At 43.5% G+C, this 18,473-nt stretch overlaps 1 protein-coding gene across 4 annotated transcripts in view; it reads right to left on the reverse strand.

Annotated features, from left to right (window-relative positions):
• Dab2 (DAB adaptor protein 2) overlaps positions 1–18,176 on the reverse strand; it is a 54,594-nt gene extending 36,418 nt beyond the window's left edge. The window contains exon 1 of one of the 4 annotated variants that reach the window (XM_075975952.1): positions 17,836–18,176. The gene's annotated coding sequence lies outside the window, so the exon portion shown is untranslated. The remainder of the gene's footprint in view (positions 1–17,835) is intronic. The other 3 variants (XM_075975954.1, XM_075975953.1, XM_075975955.1) reach the window with 3 other exon arrangements.
• Positions 18,177–18,473: the final 297 nt, after the last annotated feature.

An 18,473-nucleotide genomic window follows, 5' to 3' on the forward strand; every position in this document is an offset into this window, starting at 1 on the left:
TTCTGGAAGAATGCAGCATTAAGTCTCGGGAGGCTTAACCCAAGACTGCTTTAAGTGCTATGATTCAGACGCGCCATCTCCAGATTCTAGGTGGCCTCCTGTGTAGAATATGCCCTTTGTTTTGGTGTTCAGTCTACCCTTAGGGCTGGCAATAACCTTCGATGAGAAATGTGCCCTGCCCACATTTCCTTGTTTGATACAATCTATTCTAGCTGGGTATGATTTTGCCAACAAGGCATTAAGCTTCATCTCCAAGAATATTGGTGACTGTGCTGACTTCAATGGCTAATGATAGCTTTTAAAAATTAACCTACTGTTTACTGTCATCTTGTGTGCTCAGAATATTAAGTATCGCCTTAGAGATGGTTCACAGTGATTCAGCTGGTTTCGTTTAGAGCAAATTTTGTTGCTTTTAAATAAAATGAGTGAAAATAACACTTAAAAAATATCTAGGAGCTGGGGGTGTTGGTGTACACCTTTAGTTCCAGATTCTTTGAGGATAAGGCAAGAGGAATATTTGAGCCCCAAAGTTGGAGATCAGCTTGGGCAAGAGAGAGCTCATCTCTATAAAACAAAATGAAATAAAATAGCAAGGAACTTTGTATTTATTTGTTGACTGTTAGGTTTCTAGAGGAACCAGGAACCTGAGAACCAGTCCTCTTTCCTATTATATTAATACCAGTGTCCTAGCACGCTTAAGGTTAGGAAGCTTCCACAATATTACCTAAAAATTCAGGAGACTTCTCCCCAGTGAAATAAGAAGATTATTTTCTATCAGGTTCTGGGACAGGTTTTGCTTTAGAAACTTGCTTCTTGAGGTAATATACTAATATTATCCCAATTTTAAAATTTTAGAATGCATGATACAAAAATGTCCTGAAATAGCTAACTTATATGCCTTTAAATTGTGCTTATGGTTATTTAAACAAAATAATAAACTTATTATTTTTCTCAGAGTGAGAGCAAGATGAACTGTAGGGTGGAGTAAGCACAATCAGCAGGAATGGAAAGGTGACTGAAGGGACCCTATGAAGGGGTAACTTTAGGGCGAAGTCGGACCAGTGAGGTGCTAATCATTAAAACAATGTGCTTCACCTGCAGGGATCCAGTTCTGTCACCTTAGGCCACGTGGTTGTATAATCTCAACAAGAAAGAGGGAAATAGATAGAAGCATTTCAGAGAATTAAGGCTTCCCAGGAAATGAAGGCAAGGCTCACAGGCTTCCTTTTCTGATTGTAAATTTCTAAGAATCTCAAGAATAACCTTATTCTGTACAAATTCCACAAAGTTTGCCCTAGAGTTCAGAAATAGACTGAATCTATATAAATGTATATGTGCATATACACATATAAGAATACATATTAATATATGAATTACTATACATATACATGTGAATATATATTCATCTTTTGTCAATGTATTAAGTCATTTGTTAAACCATCTCTTCTAGCAGTATTCCAGGGTTTAGGAAGGAAGAGATTTTTTTATCTCTTTTTTTTTATCTAATTTTAATAAACAGTTTATCTGCTGGGTGTGGTGACATATGCCTTTCTTTAATCCTAGCACTTGAAAGACAGAGTCAGGAAGATCTCTAAATTTCAGACCAGCCAGGGATACACAGTGAGACTCTCTCAAAACAGTACAAAGTAAAACGAAACAAAAACAGCACCAGAACACACACACACACTCACATCACATCACACCACACACATCTGACTTAGCCCTGTGTCTTTCTACAATAAGCAGATGGAGTCAAGTGTTTCTTTCTCTGTGCTGTGGACTGCCCACCACGCTGATCAGGTTTGTTACCTCCTTAGGATCCCAGGAACTATCCATGGGGGTCTACTAAGTATATAGTTTCAGTACAAGATGAACTGATAATACTAATTCTTTATTGAAGATCACTTTTTTAGTCATCAGCTGGGACCTCATGGCCATTGACGATCTAGATATGCCTATTCTTGGCGAACTGAAAGGGCTGCTAGCTAGAGCCCACAGGAATCCAACTTCACTTTAAATGGGGTTTCCTTGGTCAGTAAAACATGCAGGGCTTAGACAAATGCTCACTAGCCTGAATGCTCACTAGCCTGAGTGCTTTGTCACAGCCCTGTCGTCCACTCTTTGGATTTCTAAAGAGAAGCTGCAAGATTCTGTACCTGTTAAGCAAAGGGTACTTCCATATTTAATGAAAAAATGGGGGTGGGGTGAGGTAGAATCCTGGACCAGATAGACAGGTGTTCCATCTGTAGCTTTTCTTCATCATCTCTATTAAGTTCATCAAATCAAGGGAACTTGAGTTGGTCTGCAAGCATGAGCTGAAGTCTCCTCTCCATGGTAGCATCTGATGTGACTCTTTTGTTTTTGTTTTTTTTTTATCTTTTTTTTATTATTATTTTTTATTTTTTTTAAATTTATTTATTTATTAAGGATTTCTGCCTCCTCCCCGCCACCGCCTCCCATTTCCCTCCCCCTCCCCCGATCAAGTCCCCCTCCCTCATCTGCTCGAAGAGCAAGCAGGGTTCCCTGACCTGTGGGAAGCCCAAGGACTGCCCACCTCTATCCAGGTCTAGTAAGGTGAGCATCCAAACTGCCTAAGCTCCTACAAAGCCAGTACGTGCAGTAGGATCAAAAAATCCACTGCGATTGTTCTTGAGTTCCCAGTAGTCCTCATTGTCCGCTATGTTCAGCTAGTCCGGGTTTATCCCATGCTTTTTCAGACCTAGGCCTTGGTGAGTTCCCGATAGAACATCCCCATTTGTCTCAGTGTGTGGGTGCACCCCTCGCGGTCCTGAGTTCCTTGCTTGTGCTCCGTCTCCTTCTGCTCCTGATTTGGACCTTGAGATTTCTGTCCGGTGCTCCAATGTGGGTCTCTGTCTCTGTCTCCTTTTATCGCCTGATGAAGGTTAATATTCATGAGGATGCCTTGTGACTCTTTTGTGAGTGAGTGTGTGTGTGTGTGTGTGTGTGTGTGTGTGTGTGTGTGTGTGTGAAGGCACTTTTAGTATCCAAGAATGCAATTCCATGCCTTGTTTCCTTAGCTGAACTCTATAGCCCTATTCAAAGAGAAGTCTCCTTTGAAAGCCACTATTAAGTCCCTAATCCAATCTTTATTAAAAAAAGGCTCAAAATTATAGACAAGAAGGTTAAGGCAGAATCTCTAAGGTTGGGAAGGAACTCTTCCAAACTCCACAGACTGGGTGAAGTCTGAAAAATTTGGTGAATGTTTACAGTTCCTATGTTAACTAACAATGTCTTCAGTACCTTACATTTTGTAGAAACATACAAATAATTAGCTGTGCCAGGAAAAGCAGAGAGAGAGGCTTAGTTTGCTTTGTCCTTCTCAAACAAGCAAAATTCTGATTTCAAGAAAATTACTAGACATGGATATGAATAAAGCTTCTTTCCCAGAATTAGTCTCTCTGGTTTTGGGGTTCTCTACACTAAATTCCAGTCTACTCCTACTACAGTTGCTAGTGTGCTTGCCTAGCATGCACAAGGCCCTGCATGTGGTCGGTAGCATTGCTAAAGCAGTGTTGTGGTGGACATCTCTACCCTACTCTACAGGAAGAGGGTAGAGGATCAGAAGTTCAACATCCTTCTCAGCTACATCGTGAGTTCGAGACCAGTTGGAGCCACACACAACCCTGTTTAACTAGGGGGTGCGTCCCTTTGAACAAGCCTCTGATACACACCAGGAAAGCAAATCACATAACAAATCTGTATTCCTGCTCTACTGTGGGAATTCTCCTAGAGCTTGGATATATGGAGATCTCTTTCCTGACAAGTCTGCACTACTGCAGAAGGAAAAAAAAAGTAAATGGAATATTAAGTAATAAGCTTTCCAAAGGGGATTTGTTAAGGAAAATCGGAGCAGCCCAGAAACTGTGCAGAGTATCACTGGGGATGGTTTGGAAGTATCAAATATCATATACTAGGATGCTCTCACGTGATTCTTCGGTATTATTCCTATTTGATCAGAAAAGCTGACTTGTATAATTAAACATCCTTGCTTCAAGCTTTTGCCCCAATCTTTGCCTGGGAGCCACAGAGTCAAAAGAAAGGATTAAGCCAACCCCACCCCCACCCCCAGCCACCCAAGGCTGGGTGTAACTTGTACAGAAAATCTATCTGGGAACGAAGAATTCTTAGCAAGGAAGAAAGAGTATTTATATCAACTGAGTAGGGATACAGGGTGCTCATGATGCCAGGGGAAATGTTGAGAGTCAGGTCAAGCTGGATTACAGTGAGCTTATGGCACTCTATTTTGTCTAGACAGTACTGGGGAGACTTTAAGGTTGAGTGATGTCCTCGAGGTTGCGGTGGAGACAAATCCGAGTACTCGCAGGAAGGCATCAAAGAGTCAGAGAGCTTTGTAGTATGAGAGCTGCGTGGATGTGATTCAACACTGCCGGGTCTTTTATTTAAGAACTTGACTAATCTCCTGGGAAGGCCTTTTCATCAAAAGGTTAAGGTCTAACAATCTCAACTGTCAGATTCAAGGTCATCCCTTCTAAAGGAGCAATGATGCCAGTGACCCTTAGACTTCAAATAGACTGCGTCCTAAAAGTGGCTTTTATAAAAGCCAAAGGTCAATTATATATTATGCCCTTTATTTCATGACCCACCTTATCTTAAAAAGGAGTCTCCTTAATGCCCATTTTAGAAGTGAAATGACATTTTGAAGTGTCAGCTTAGAAAACAAAACAAGGACATCTTTTGTCCAAGGCAGCTATAAACTAAAATAACCACAACACTATGACTTATTCGAAGCAGTATGTTTTCCCATTCTGTGTGTCTTTTATAACGGTTGGAAATCTAGCCAGGCAGTGGTGGCGCACGCCTTTAATCCCAGCACTTGGGAGGCAGAGGCTGGTAGATCTCTGTGAGTTCGAGACCAGCCTGGTCTTCAGAGTAAGTTCCAGGATAGGCTCCAAAGCTACAGAGAAAGCCTGTCTTGAAAAACCAAAGGAAAATCTAGAAACATCAGTATTGAGGAAAGATTATTATGGAAAGGTAGACCATTGCTAATTCTTACATAGCTAGGATGTGACATACATGTGCTTTTATTTTAAAACCATATTTTCTGAGGGTGTGTCCATGTATCAGATAGTAATATTTAAAAATCAGATAGAGCTGGGTGGTGGTGACGCACACCTTTAATCCCAGCACTTGGGAGGCAGAGGCAGGAGGATCTTTGTGAGTTTCAGGCTAACCTAGTCTACAAGAGCTAGTCCCAGGACAGGCTCCAAAGCTACAGAGAAACCCTGTCTCAAAAAACCAAAAATAAATAAATAAATAAATAAATAAATATTCAGGTAGACCTTGGAGCATTGCAGTGATGGAGAACACAGCTAGGATGCAAGCATGGATCAGGTACTGAGATTGATGTTAGCACCTAAGAGCGATAATTAGGATTCTGTGACACCCACCAAGAGCATCTGGATGTCTCGAGCAGTGCCCAGAGTCAGCCTAAAATTTCATCCTGGACACCATTTAACTGATGCCTACCTAAAACTGCTAGGAAAATCTCCTGATAAATTAAAAATTCAATAGTAAGATGATTTTTTAGAATGTATTTTATTCTGATTTATTCGTGTGTCCTGTGTGTGTCTGTGCACATGTGCGTGTGTTTGTGTATGCATGTGTGTGTGTGGTGTTTGAACAATGCAAATGCCTGGTGAGACCAGAAGACACAGGATTGATTCCTAGTACCTGGAGTTAACGGGTGTCCATGAGTTGCTGGGTCTGAACTTCAGTTGAATAAGCAAGCATCTTAACCATTGAGCAGTATGTTTTGAATCAAATAATTAAACTTTGGAAAATTGCTGTAATGGTGGGACTTTGAAGCTGGTTAAGCTAGGACCTGTTCTTGGTTTTCAGCTGTTTCTTGGACACACTGGGAGCAGTCTAGGGAGTACTGGGCTGGCAGTCTAATGCCATCCGCATTTTAGAAAGGCTAGTGGAAACTGCATTTAAAATAACAGTCCAGCTGCACAAGCACATTTTAAAAATTAAGTTTCTCACTGGGTGTGGTGGCTTATGTCTATAATCCCAACAGCACCAAAACCACAGAGAAACCCTGTCTCGAAAAACCAAATATATATATATATATATATATATATATATATATATATATATATATCTCCAAATATATATATCCAAATATATATATATATATTTTTTTTCCAACAGTGGAGTTGGGTGGGACCAGCTAAGGCAGGAGGAGGTCAGCTTGGGCTACATAGTAAGTTCCCGACCATCTTGAGCTCCAGCTCCAGACCTTGTCTCAAAAATGCAAAGCAAAACGAAATAAATAAATTTAAGTTTTCTTTTTCTTTTGGGCAGAAATTATGTTAAGTCAAACCAGTAATCAGCTCTGAGCCTTAGGTCATCTGTTTTCAATTTTGATTGGCTATTTAATAAACCGTTTGGTGGGTGTCTACAGGTGCTAAACAAACAAACAAAAAGAATGAAAAGCTGTCCTGGGGCCGGGCGGTGGTGGCGCACACCTTTAATCCCAGCACTCGGGAGGCAGAGGCAGGCGGATCTCTGTGAGTTCGAGGCCAGCCTGGTCTACAAGAGCTAATTCCAGGACAGGAACCAAAAAAGCTACGGAGAAACCTTGTCTCAAAAATAAAAAAAATTTAAAAAAAACTGTCCTGGGGGCGGAAAAAGCTGTCCTTGGATGGAATATCAGCCTGGAAACCACGAGGTGTAACTGTGATTACCCAGGGGGTTCCATCCACCAGGTAAAGCAGGCCTTTGAGAAGTGATGAACACTTCAGTGACAGAAGGGATTTAAGGGGCTGGAGAGATGGCTCAACAGTTAAGAGCATTGCCTGCTCTTCCAAAGGTCCTGAGTTCAATTCCCAGCAACCACACACACACATACATATATGTATGAAGGGAATTAAAACAATGGAAATGCTGGCCGCATCATCTGGGGAAGTTTACTAACACCTTGTCTGTCTTTCTCAGGAGCTGGGCAAGGTAGGCTCATTAAGAGTATCTGTGGTGTTTTCTGTAATATTTAACTTAAAATCCAGGGTTCTGAGTCATCCCTAGCTTCATAAACAAACAGAAGGAAATATTACATCCATCTGGCACCCAGTTTCACCCAGGAGAAGCATGAACCACTTGGAGGAATGTCAATGTCTACATCTTATCCCAAACATGTTACTGGACCTCAAGAAAGACATTTTCAGATGAAGCAAACTCCTTACTTAAATGAAACAGGTATCAGGAAAATGCAACCTTCTCTTCCTCCCACTAACTCCAGCTAGCTTTGGTTAAAGGGCACTACCTAGTTTACGAAAGCATTAACCTCACGTTATGACTGTCTTTATCAAGAAAGTAGTTTATCCAGGCACCTCACAAGTGCTGGTTGCAGGAAGCCTCTGCATCCAGACTCTCAAACAGAACATGCCTGCATCCATTATTCTGCAGAGGAGTTCTCACACCAGAAGCTGAGTGTCAGCAACACTGTGGATGGACTGGGAAGAGACAGAGAATTTGTTCTGTCCCTGGGCGTATCTACAAAGTCTACAACTTGGAATGAGGCAGACTTCATCCTCTTCACATATCTACCGGGTCTGGCAAAATTCTGACTCACTGTTTCTCACAGTTGTCTGTTTTCATGCTTCTCATCTCCCTCTTTACTGAGCTCCAGCCAAGAGTTCCTTCCCAACCTTGCTTCCTTGTCACAGTCAGTAGATGCTATGTGTGCCTGGCTCATGGCATGTTGTTCTTTACCTTCTCTACACAGATACCATGCTGTTCCTTAACATACTTAAAATACTTAAAGTCAATGGGTGCGGTGATTTAATACTGTCCATCTTTTCAAAGGAGTCCAATGATAGCCCATGTTTTAAATGACTCTAGTTGTGCCAGGTCAACTTTTATGGAGGACTTATGTAGATGTGCCAACTGGATGAGACTGCCTGATTTTGTACTAACCAAGTTCAATACCTGCACTTGTACTTAATGCAAGCTTCAGAGTCCTTAACCAGGGTGCAGACAATTGAAGTCATAGCCACCAGCTGTCTAGATGAGCCATTCTCTTCTGTTTCCCATAACAGGGATATGGTTGTGTCATGCTCTCAGGCTTCGGATGCTGCTGTCCCAGCCTTCTCCAACTTAAATTCCAATCTGCCATTCAAAGGCTACTCAAGGTGCACGGTCTCAGAAGTCTCTCCTGGTCTCTCACTTGCTGTATCATTTTCTCACAGTGACCATGACCCATTGTTGCTCTGAGTCATGTAGAATGTTTCCCTCAACTTAATAAAAACGTTTGAGGTGAGGGAATTAGCTACTCTTTTCTTTTTTGAGACAGGGGTTTCTCTGTGTAACTTTGGTGGCTGTTCTGGAACTACCTCTTGTAGACAAGGCTGGCCTTGAACTCAGAGATCCGCCTGCCTCTGCCTCCAAAGTGCTGGGATTAAAGGCGTCTACTCCACTTTTCTCAGCTTTATAGAACCTGTTAAAGAGTATAGTATTTTCAAGCACCAAGACTAGTGCACAGATGGGGAGGTGGTGGCGTGGGCTTGTGATTCCAGCACCAGAGATTGGGGGTTGGCCAGGTCAATGGCAGGAAAGATTGATAAACTTGGGTCTAGCTCAGATTAAACAGTGAACTGGTTGCTAGCCTGAACTATATAGAAAGAACCTGTCTCATAAAAACTCAAAATAAGTATATGACAACCATACTCACTTCCCCTTTGCTCCTTTATATTAATTCAGGCAAATCTTTGCCCTACTTTGATGGTAGGAGTTTCTTCAACTGCTAAGCAACCCGCACTCATACTTCTCTTGCTAGCTTAAACAGGTTAACTTGCCTGAATCAACATGTATTTCTGCTTAAATGAAGAGATCCTCTTAGCGAATAAAGACCGCACTTCCTTGACTGCTGTGCTCCGGGTTTTCCTTCTACATATTATCATCTCTTAGCTGTTCACACGTACTCTCTTGGTCAGAGTGGACGGTGATTGGAGCACACCCCGTTCCTTCCCACCTACACGATTCCCTTGTCTACTTCTTCCTTCAGCATATTTTCTCATTGTGTATTCTCATTTTACCTTTGCATATTTAATTTCCTTTAGTCCCTTTAAGGCTAATTCCATTATTACAAACCACTGACTGTTTTGTCTTCATCTGGACCTGTGTAAATACCCCACACCATTCAACTGAAACAAAATTCTGTTGGTTGGGTTATAATTTTCTCTAAATTTCATTTTTATTGTCAACAGGATTTCACTATGTCGCCCAGGCTGGCCTTGAACTCAAGATCTTCTTGGTTTTGCTTCCTTAGTGCTGGGACCATAGGCATGTGTCATCACATGGGCATTTTCTTTAAATCTCTCTCTCTCTCTCTCTCTCTCTCTCTCTCTCTCTCTCTCTCTCTCTCACACACACACACACACACACACACAAATGTAGACCAGACTGTCCTAGAACTCACAGGTGAATGCCTTTCTCTGCCTCCTAGAGATGGGATTAAAGGCAAGTGCCACTCTCAGCTAAATTTCTTTGTGGTTGGTAATTAGCATGTGTCTGCTAGCCTGCATAAGGTAAATAGCTGCATCCAATTGTAAATTTCAACCAATGTTCAATTATAACTCCAGACAGCTAAATAAATTGCATCTCCCCAACGGGTTTTGAAGCAATTGATCAAACATCTCTGCATCAAGTTATACTTCAGAAGACAATTTGGATTCCAAGTAAAATCAGTTATCATTCCAATTCAAGTCTGTCTATCTCTCTATCATTTATCTATCTATCTATCTATCTATCTATCTATCTATCTATCTATCTATCTATCTCTATCTATCTACCTATCTATCTAGATGTTTTCTGAAAAATCCTACCTGAAGCCGGGTGGTGGTGGCACGTCTTTAATCCTAGCACTCGGGAGGCAGAGACAGGCGGATCTCTGTGAGTTCGAGGCCAGCCTGGTCTAAAAAAGCTAGTTCCAGGAAAGGCTCCAAAGCCAGGGAAACCCTGTTTCAACACCCCCCCCCCAAAGGAAAGTCCTACTTGTAGTTCAACCTATATCCTGGTAGAAATCAACATTGAACATCATTAACTATTGATGGAAGAGTCAGTTATACTTTTGTTTTACACTTCAGAAATGGGTCTGCACTTATAATATTTGAGGGGATGGGGATCAAACAAATATGATGAAAACAATAACAATATTATCAGTGGTGATGTAACTAAGGCACAGCTAAAACATCCCCTGCTTAAAGCACAGAGATTCTAGACCTAGCGTGTATATCCATTGTGATTTCCGATCCTGATTCAGCACAGTGAATAACTCCTTTGACCATGGCCACCCAAAGCCAAATGGGTCCAGCCTTCTTCACTAACCAACACCTCCGAAAGAGTTGGGAATGCGTTTGGCTTATTTCTAAAACACTAAAAGACAATATAAAAGCATATTAACTTATGAATCATGTATCTAGGCGATCAGAACAGACTTTGGTCCTAAATAGAGCAGTTAAAAACACAAAATGTAAAAACTGGGTGTTACAGTGCATATCATTCATGCAGCCCTTGGGAGGCTGAAGCAGAAGATCAGGAGTTTGATGCCAGCTTGGGCTACTGAGTGAGATTCTGTCTCATAAAAGAAAGTAAGGAGAGAAGGGAGGGAGGGGGAGGGCCGAGAAATGGAAGGAAGGAGGAAGAAAGGAAGGGTGAGAGGGGGATAGAGAAGGTTACAGGGAAGACCATAGGGAGGGTGGGAGAAAGGAGAGAGAAGGGAGGGAGGGAAAAGGGAGAGAGAGAAAGGAAAATTGAGGTTATGTAGGAGAGCATCTATACCTGACATGGACCCAGGAAGGAAAGGGTTACTTTTCATGTTCCAGATTTTTATGTATACATTAACTCGACTTCAAAAAGTCTCTATTGTCCCGAGCAGACCAAAGTGGACCCATGGAAGTTTACAGTTGCTGGTCTCATTGGACTATAAAATATTGCCATATTCTACTACTTGACCCCCCATATTTAATGTTTTCAAAACATCAACAAAAGTTGGTTTACCTCTCAGCCTCTATGTGTTATGTCAGAATCGAGCTGATCTGAACTACACCAACAATGAGGATGAGACCGTTTCCCAGCATCAGCCCCGTTATTTCACTGAGGACAGCAGCCCCAGAAGGGTTTGCGTCAGCAGCCGTTCTCAGGAACTTTCCACTTCCCTTTAGCTGTAACTTTGAGTCCCTTTGCTTTACGGAGAGGGAAAATGAAATTCAGATGTTGTACCTCTTGTGTTACAGCAAAGCTGGTTTGTGGACACGGTCATTTGTAGTTCAGACCCCGTGTTCTGAACCACTAACCTTGGCCATCTCAGAAGCAGCATTCTCATTTCTGGAGGACACTGGCGTGCTTTGGTCAGGGGCGGAATCTCTACCCATACCGGTCATTCTTAGGACTGTTTAGCAAGGTGAATGTGATAATTAAGGGTTAGGGACATTGAACAGCTATTTTTCAAAACAAACAAACAAAAACAAAAAACAAAACCTGGGAAACAAATCCAGAGCCTCGCACATACTTGGTAAGAGCTCTACCAATAAGTCACATGCGTGGCTTTTAGTAGCATTTCTGAGAAATTCTAGGGCTGCCACTCCATCGCAGGTTGGCAGAATTCTAGACTTTGTGTGCGTGGCCTCACCTGCAGCAGACTTCTTCCTTATTCCTATTCACTGGGGTTGCTGTTTCTCCACTGCCAACTCAGCACCATGAGTTACTTGAATCCTTTGTAAATTCTCAGAGAAACAACTAAAGCTCAATTCATCCTCGGGATCTGATGTGGGACAAGCTGATCATGTTGGAGCTAAGAAATGGAGGCATCTCTTTCTGAGATAAGTAACTCATGCTGGCCTCAAAGTCACTGCATAATTCTGATGCTGTTGACCTTCTGATCTTCCCGCCTCCATTTCCCAATGCTGGCATTAGCTGCCTGAGTTACAACTATTTCAGAATGGAGATTGAACCCCAGGTCTCGGGCATGTTACATAAACACTCTAGCAAAAGAGTTATATTCGCAGTCCAGACATTTTTTTTGTCTTCTTGCAAGTTATGTATAATGAAAGTTAAATGGGGGAATGGATTGATCCTTCTTAAGACACAGAGCTCTCCAAAACCCAACTGCAGTAGATTGATTTAGAGTGGAGGCGCTCGTCTGCACTTCTGGACATGGCCTGGAGAAGAAATGTAGAAGTTATGTGGGCTAGAGAAAACCATGGTTTAAGGGTAATGGTGTAGCTTACTGGAGTCCTTTTTAAAAAGATGTTGGCCAAGACAGTCTCCTAATACGTGGCGATTAATGATACTCTTTAAAAACCTCAGCCTAGGTAAAAGGATTTAGAAGTGAGGCACTGTGCTAAAACTAAGGATTATACTCACTTTCCTCAGATCAAGAAAGCCATGGATAAAATGTGGTAGATATGTGCTTTCTCATCTTTTTGCAACTCAAGATGCAGCTAAACATAATTATATTTAAGTAGTTTTGCTCTATTATTCCTATGACTCTAGAAACTGAGGTACATTGTTATGTTTTCTATTGAAGGCCTGAATCATAAAACTGAATTACAAGCCAGTAGGTGGTAGCGCACGCCTTTAATCCCAGCACTCAGGAGGCAGAGGCAGGCAGATCTCTGAGTTTGAGGCCAGCCTGGTCTACAGAGCAAGTTCCAGGACAGGTAGGGCTGGGGAAACCCTGTGTCAAAAACAAAAACAAAACAAAAAAAGAAAGAAAGAAAGAAAAAAACAACAACACAAAAGCAAAAATATAAATAATAATAATAATAATAAAAAGCTGGGCATTGGTGGTGCACGCCTTTAATCTCAGCACTTGGGAGGCAGAGGCAGGCAGATCTCAGTGAGTTCAAGGTCTACAAGAGCTAGTTTCAGGACAGCCACCAAAAGCTACAGAGAAATCCTGCCTCGAAAAACCAACAAAAACAAAAAACAATCAACAACAACAACAACAAAAACCAATTTGAATTACAAATGTTACTCTTAGATCAACTAAAAGGTATGTAGAATGTAACTGGGCAAGGCCTCCCTGCCATCTTGGTTCAATCAATCCGGAGTGGAGAAAGACCTCACTCTGCGAAACTGTCTCAGGAAAGCTCCTCTAGCTATGAACCATACACCATGTAAGTGCCCAATCCTGAGAGGGCGACTTTGGTTTTTACGAATCTGCTTACCAACGGCAGTGTGTATGTACTCTGCAGATCCTAGTGTGTTTTAGCCCCATGCATCCCATCATGTTACTAAGGAAAAGCAGACCAGCTTTTACCAAGAGAAACATCTTAAACCTTCTGCCTGTCGCTCAAGCTTCTTCCAGGTTTGATAGCATTTTTTCATTTTCTTTCATTTCTGTAGCATTGGGGGGTCGAATCCAGGGTTTTATACACAGAGGTGCCTGCCCCACCCTGGCAACACAGTTCTTACCTCTTACAGTATTACAGATACAACATTCTAGAATTCTTACTTCCTGTTCTTCCCTTACCCATTTCTTTGACATTTCTTGAAAATCTGAGATGGTCGTCATATTTTCTGCTTCCTGGTCACTTCCTTAGAACTAAACATTAAGCTGGCATGTTCCATTACTGAGAATTCTTACCAGCTTACAGCAGCCAAAGGTCACTTGCTTCCAGCTAGTCTGAGAAGGTTAGAAGAGGGACAAAAATTGCCAAGCTGCTTCCACCCTGAAGTAATGACTGAAATGTTATTAGCCAGCACATTTTGTTATCTAGATGGTGTAGAGGAGCTAGCAAAGATTAAAAAGTTTATACTGGAATTAGAATAAGTTGGAGGGGTGAGGGAAGGGCAACGTGCAGAGAGAGATTCTACTTTCCTGAGTAACTTCCATTTTTAGGCCAGGAAGCAATTTGTTCTGATTCTGCTTGCCCTAGAGAGGCAAGTTTCCTCCGAGGGTGGTGGAAAGATGCAGGAAAGGGAATAACCATGGCAACCTGCCCAGCTATGTGGGCCATGATAGTATTGGGGCCCCAATGTCCTGGCCTAGTCACTAGTTTAGTCAGGGTGGTCCCTCCCTTTCCCACTTCCTTGGCTAGAATGCTGACTTCAGAAGGATCATTCTTTCTCGGTAGGGAGTCTGAGAGAGTGTGGGGAAGATTGAAAAGAGACCAGAGGTCATTCTGACCAAACCAAATAGCAGGCTTCCACACTGAGAACAGAGAGTAACTGTCTGTTCTAGCGTGAACTCAAGCAAACGTACAAGCTCCCTTAGTATCGAGTACTTGAATGATTAACAGTGTTTTCAGATAGGGTGAATGGTGTTCAGTTTTGATTAAGAAATTCTTCAGTTGCCTCCAGTGTTCACAAAGTCCCCTTATCAGTTGTTCCGGGGGCAGAAATAAGCCGATAAAGTATCCCAAAGATATAGATTAATTTTATCTTCCCAGTGTCCCGAAGTACTATTGTTCTTCCTCAGAAAACAGAATTACAGAGGTCATTCTGTGTGCCCAAGGTCATTTTACTAAGCAAAGGTGCAGATAGTTTTAACCACTACCCAACAGTGCTGTTGGCGGAAGGATGAAAAAGCAGCTAACATATGAATGCATGAACTGCTGGCCCTTTAAGACACCCACCATCATTTGTGCCTCTAAGCAGGACTTTAGGCTGTCTCTAAGAAGAAACCTGACAGTTTGCTTCTGATTGACGTGATTAACCAACCCTCTAGAATATCTTCCCATAATTTAGGTTTCCCTTAAACACACTTATCTGATGGAAACACTGTCTTGTAAATGAGACTTGGGCCAGCCTCTGCAATTCAGTAATGGCGCTTCAACTATATAACAATTACAACTCCAGGGAGAACAAAACCAAAACAAAACAAAGAAACCACATCCTGCTCCTCAGGTGTTTCACATTGCCAGTCTGCTTCCCATTCTAGTTCTGTCCACCGTAGGAAACCTTATAGGGCAGATCAGTTATATAACCCCCAGGCCAGTCCCCTTGCCAGTCTTCCAGATGGGGCAACTTATGCCCCTGGTGAACTCCTTTCAGCGGCCTTCACCCAGGACAACATCCTCGCTTTATCTTCAAGAAAAGGAATGAGTAATCCCCCAAGTGGAGAGAAGGAGGCAAAGAAACACATGGCGTTTCTAAGTTAGCTTGATCACAGCAGTAGTATGCTTAGGCTCAGACTAGGAGAGAAACGAAGAAGCAACTTCCTCATGGTTTCATCAGGAGCAGCTTCCCACGGTACTTCCTGAGGGCCGCGAGCCACCCAGCAAGCCATGTTTTCCTTGTCTTTTAAATTTTAGGTAACAGGGATATGACTGAGCAAACCAGACCAACTGGTCAGCAGCTCCCAGAAGACTTTACACCATCACCATGCCCAACAAGTGTCTTCAAATCAATAATCCTCACCCCCAACAAAGCCAACTAAAATCCATCTAACCGGTGGAGAAAGACAATGAAAACAGGCCTGAAGAACAGGAGGTTAGACTTTAACCCTTAAAATTATAATACGTCTTTAGCATAAATCCAGACTCTGAGCCAGGTGGGGGTGATGCTTGCCCATAATTTCAGAAGTCAAAAGACTAGAAGTTCAAGTTCAGCCTGGGAAGAGAAATGCATTGAGACGCTGCCTCAAAACATCAAAAGAAAAAAGGAAAGAAGGAAGGAAGAAAGAAAAAAATGAATGAACGAACCTACCTCTGTGTTTGATTCTTTCTTCACAAATCAGCAAGGCCTAAAAACAACACTGTGGTTACCTTCCCAGCCCTTCAGGGCCTCAGGTGGAGATAAACCACCCTGGTGTCAGCATCACCAGGGCAATAAACACATCTGCACTAGAGGTTAAGGAAGAAGACATTCCTCCCATTCCTCCACTATCTCTCTCGCCTGACCACAGTTAAAATGGCATAGCTTAGCCAGGTGTGGTGGCCTCTACCTATAATCCTAGCATGCTGGGGACAGAGGCAAGAGGCTGGTGAGTTTAATCTTGACTGAGGTGCAGAGGAAGGCCATCTACTCAGGGCTTAGGGAGGCAGCTCAGGGGCTTGCCAGGCATGTCCAAGGTCCTGGGTTCCTTCTCTAAGACTTCAGGGGAAAGAGAGAACATACCAGCCTAAAAACAAACAGTTTCTAGAGTAAAGATTGCACTAAAGGACTGGCTTTGGTGGTAGGGAGAGAAGGGATTTGCTATTAGTAAGAAGCAGAGGAATCCAGTGAGCTTGAGGCCAAAGTGACGAAGAACATGAGAGAAACGGTGTGTATCTGGAATACGTGTTTGAGGAGGTCACAACACCTCCTTTCTCTGCTTGTCTCACCTTCTGAGTTCCATTTGCTGTAGCATTGCTTTTCCCTGACCCAGAGCTTTTTTCCTCAGGAAAGCCTGAACTCCCAACACGCCCGAATTCTCAAGCTAGTCAACTCCTTTCAGCTCTGGTGTGTGTCCTGCTTCGGTTAAAGGGAGTGGAGTGGTAGATGCCTGGGTGGGTGGGGTACCTGACTCGAGTAAGGCAGCCTAACCCAGGATGGGGGAGCACCCTGACAAGCCACTTAGCAGCAGCAAGTCCTGAATTCTAGCTGTTCCTTCCTTTTGGAGCAGTCGGTCAATACTTCTGGGTGCAGAGCCCAGGCCTCACGACTGTAAGAAAGATGGTTTATGCATCTCATCGGGACTATTCCAGCATCCATACCAGGTATCTATGAGACATTTTGCCAAATTTTCTGCCACTACTTTATGTTCAAGTTGTATCTACCTTGGTCCCCTTCATGCTCCCGCTTTGCCTTTGCCTTATGAGGCCCAGAAATATTTTCATCGAGTCACTTTATAGAGCTACAGCAACATTTACTATTCATGAAGTTGCCCCTTTCATAATTTTTAAATCTTTCCATGTGTCTGGGGCTCGTTTCTGTTCTTCTCAGTTTACAGTGGCTCCCTTCCTTCCAAACACAAGCTAAGAAGAAAGAGGAAAGGGTGTGTGTGTGTGTGGGGGGGTGCCCGGAGGTGGAGATAACGTTCAACTTCTTTGAATCCAGTTAAATTTCCCTTTGGATTCAAGCAGCTCCCCACTGAAACCTACTACGGAGCAGAATTCCAAGCTCGGGATTAAGTGAAGGAGAGGGAACAGGAAGAAATAACAGCCTCTGCTCTATGCTGCTAAAAGAACCGCTACTTGACTGCGGCTCTGAGGTTTTCACACGCTTTTCGCCCGTTTTCTCGAATTCTTACTTAATCCTTCCAACTGGTTTACAACCGTCAAGAAAACAGCGTTTAAACGCTTCAGGGATTTAAAATAAGTTTGTTAAGTCGCTTGGGCAGATACTTTCCTAGGAATGCTGGTCTAAGACAAAGTTCACATTTTTAATGCCCTGTCCTGTCAGTCAGCAGAAAATAGCTCCTTAGAGGCACAGACCCACGTCCAGCCTTTGTCACAAGGCAAAACCCAACACCCCTCAGCAGTTAATTAGGTGGTCAGCAGCCACACCGGCGATCTCCCTGGGATGGCCCCAAAGCCCTTAAGCACTCCGCGCCCTGTACACACACACACACACACACACACACACACACACACACACCCCACACTCACACGGATGGGCTCTTTAAATGTCACAGGATGGGCGTCTTGGAGTCCGACCCCAAAGGTAAAATGCATTCCTTGGAAGCATTCCACAGATGTCAGGCCACAAAACAGCTGCTTTCCCCGGAGTACACAGTCTGATTTGTAAGATTCCCCCCCACCGCCCAAGGTCTGCAGTCAAGATAGGGGTGGGAAGAGAGGAGCGGGCAAAGGAGGGAAGGAGGTCGGCAAAAATGGAACCAAAGAAAAGGAGAATGGCAGAGCTACTCACGGGCTAGCTAGTGCCTCTGCGGAGTCAGCATGACTTCTCCGTGTCCGGAGCCTCTAGGTTGCAGCGCTAGGGACTCGGTGGGCCCCGCTTAAATAGCCGCCGGCAGGGAGCCTCGGTGCCGCGCGGCCACTCCCGGGGAGAGAGAGAGATATGGTTCTAATCAGATGCTGGCAGCTGAGGACTCCCCAGGAATGTGGCGGGATGTTTTTGCTGCCTGGGCTTGGTAACTCCCCCTCAACGTGCTACGGAGTCTTCCAAACTTAACTGTTTATTAACTCGCGCTGCAGCCGCGGAGACCGGCGCCTCTTGCGCTCCGTGCGCCCGACCAGCTGGGGGCGATCGCCCGGACCTGGAGAAAGGACCGTGCAAACGCCAGGGCCAGGAACCCCACACTAACGGGGGCCAGGAAGGGTGCACGTAAGGACAGGAAAGGGAAACTCTGAAAGGGGTGGGATCCGCTAAATTGCGTTTCACAGATCCGTTCCCTGGATTGCCACTTCAAGTGGCGTGGCACGAGAACCCATTCTAAACCGCCTGGGGCCTTTGAACAAAGAGAAGCCTTTACTCCCGGCTTTTCCTTCAAGGGATGACGGGTCCCAGGTTCCATCTGTCCTTTCTTAAGCTGAGCACGTGACTGG

The sequence above is a fragment of the Microtus pennsylvanicus genome, chromosome 6, assembly GCF_037038515.1.
Source record: "Microtus pennsylvanicus isolate mMicPen1 chromosome 6, mMicPen1.hap1, whole genome shotgun sequence".
NCBI classification, from domain to species: domain Eukaryota; kingdom Metazoa; phylum Chordata; class Mammalia; order Rodentia; family Cricetidae; genus Microtus; species Microtus pennsylvanicus.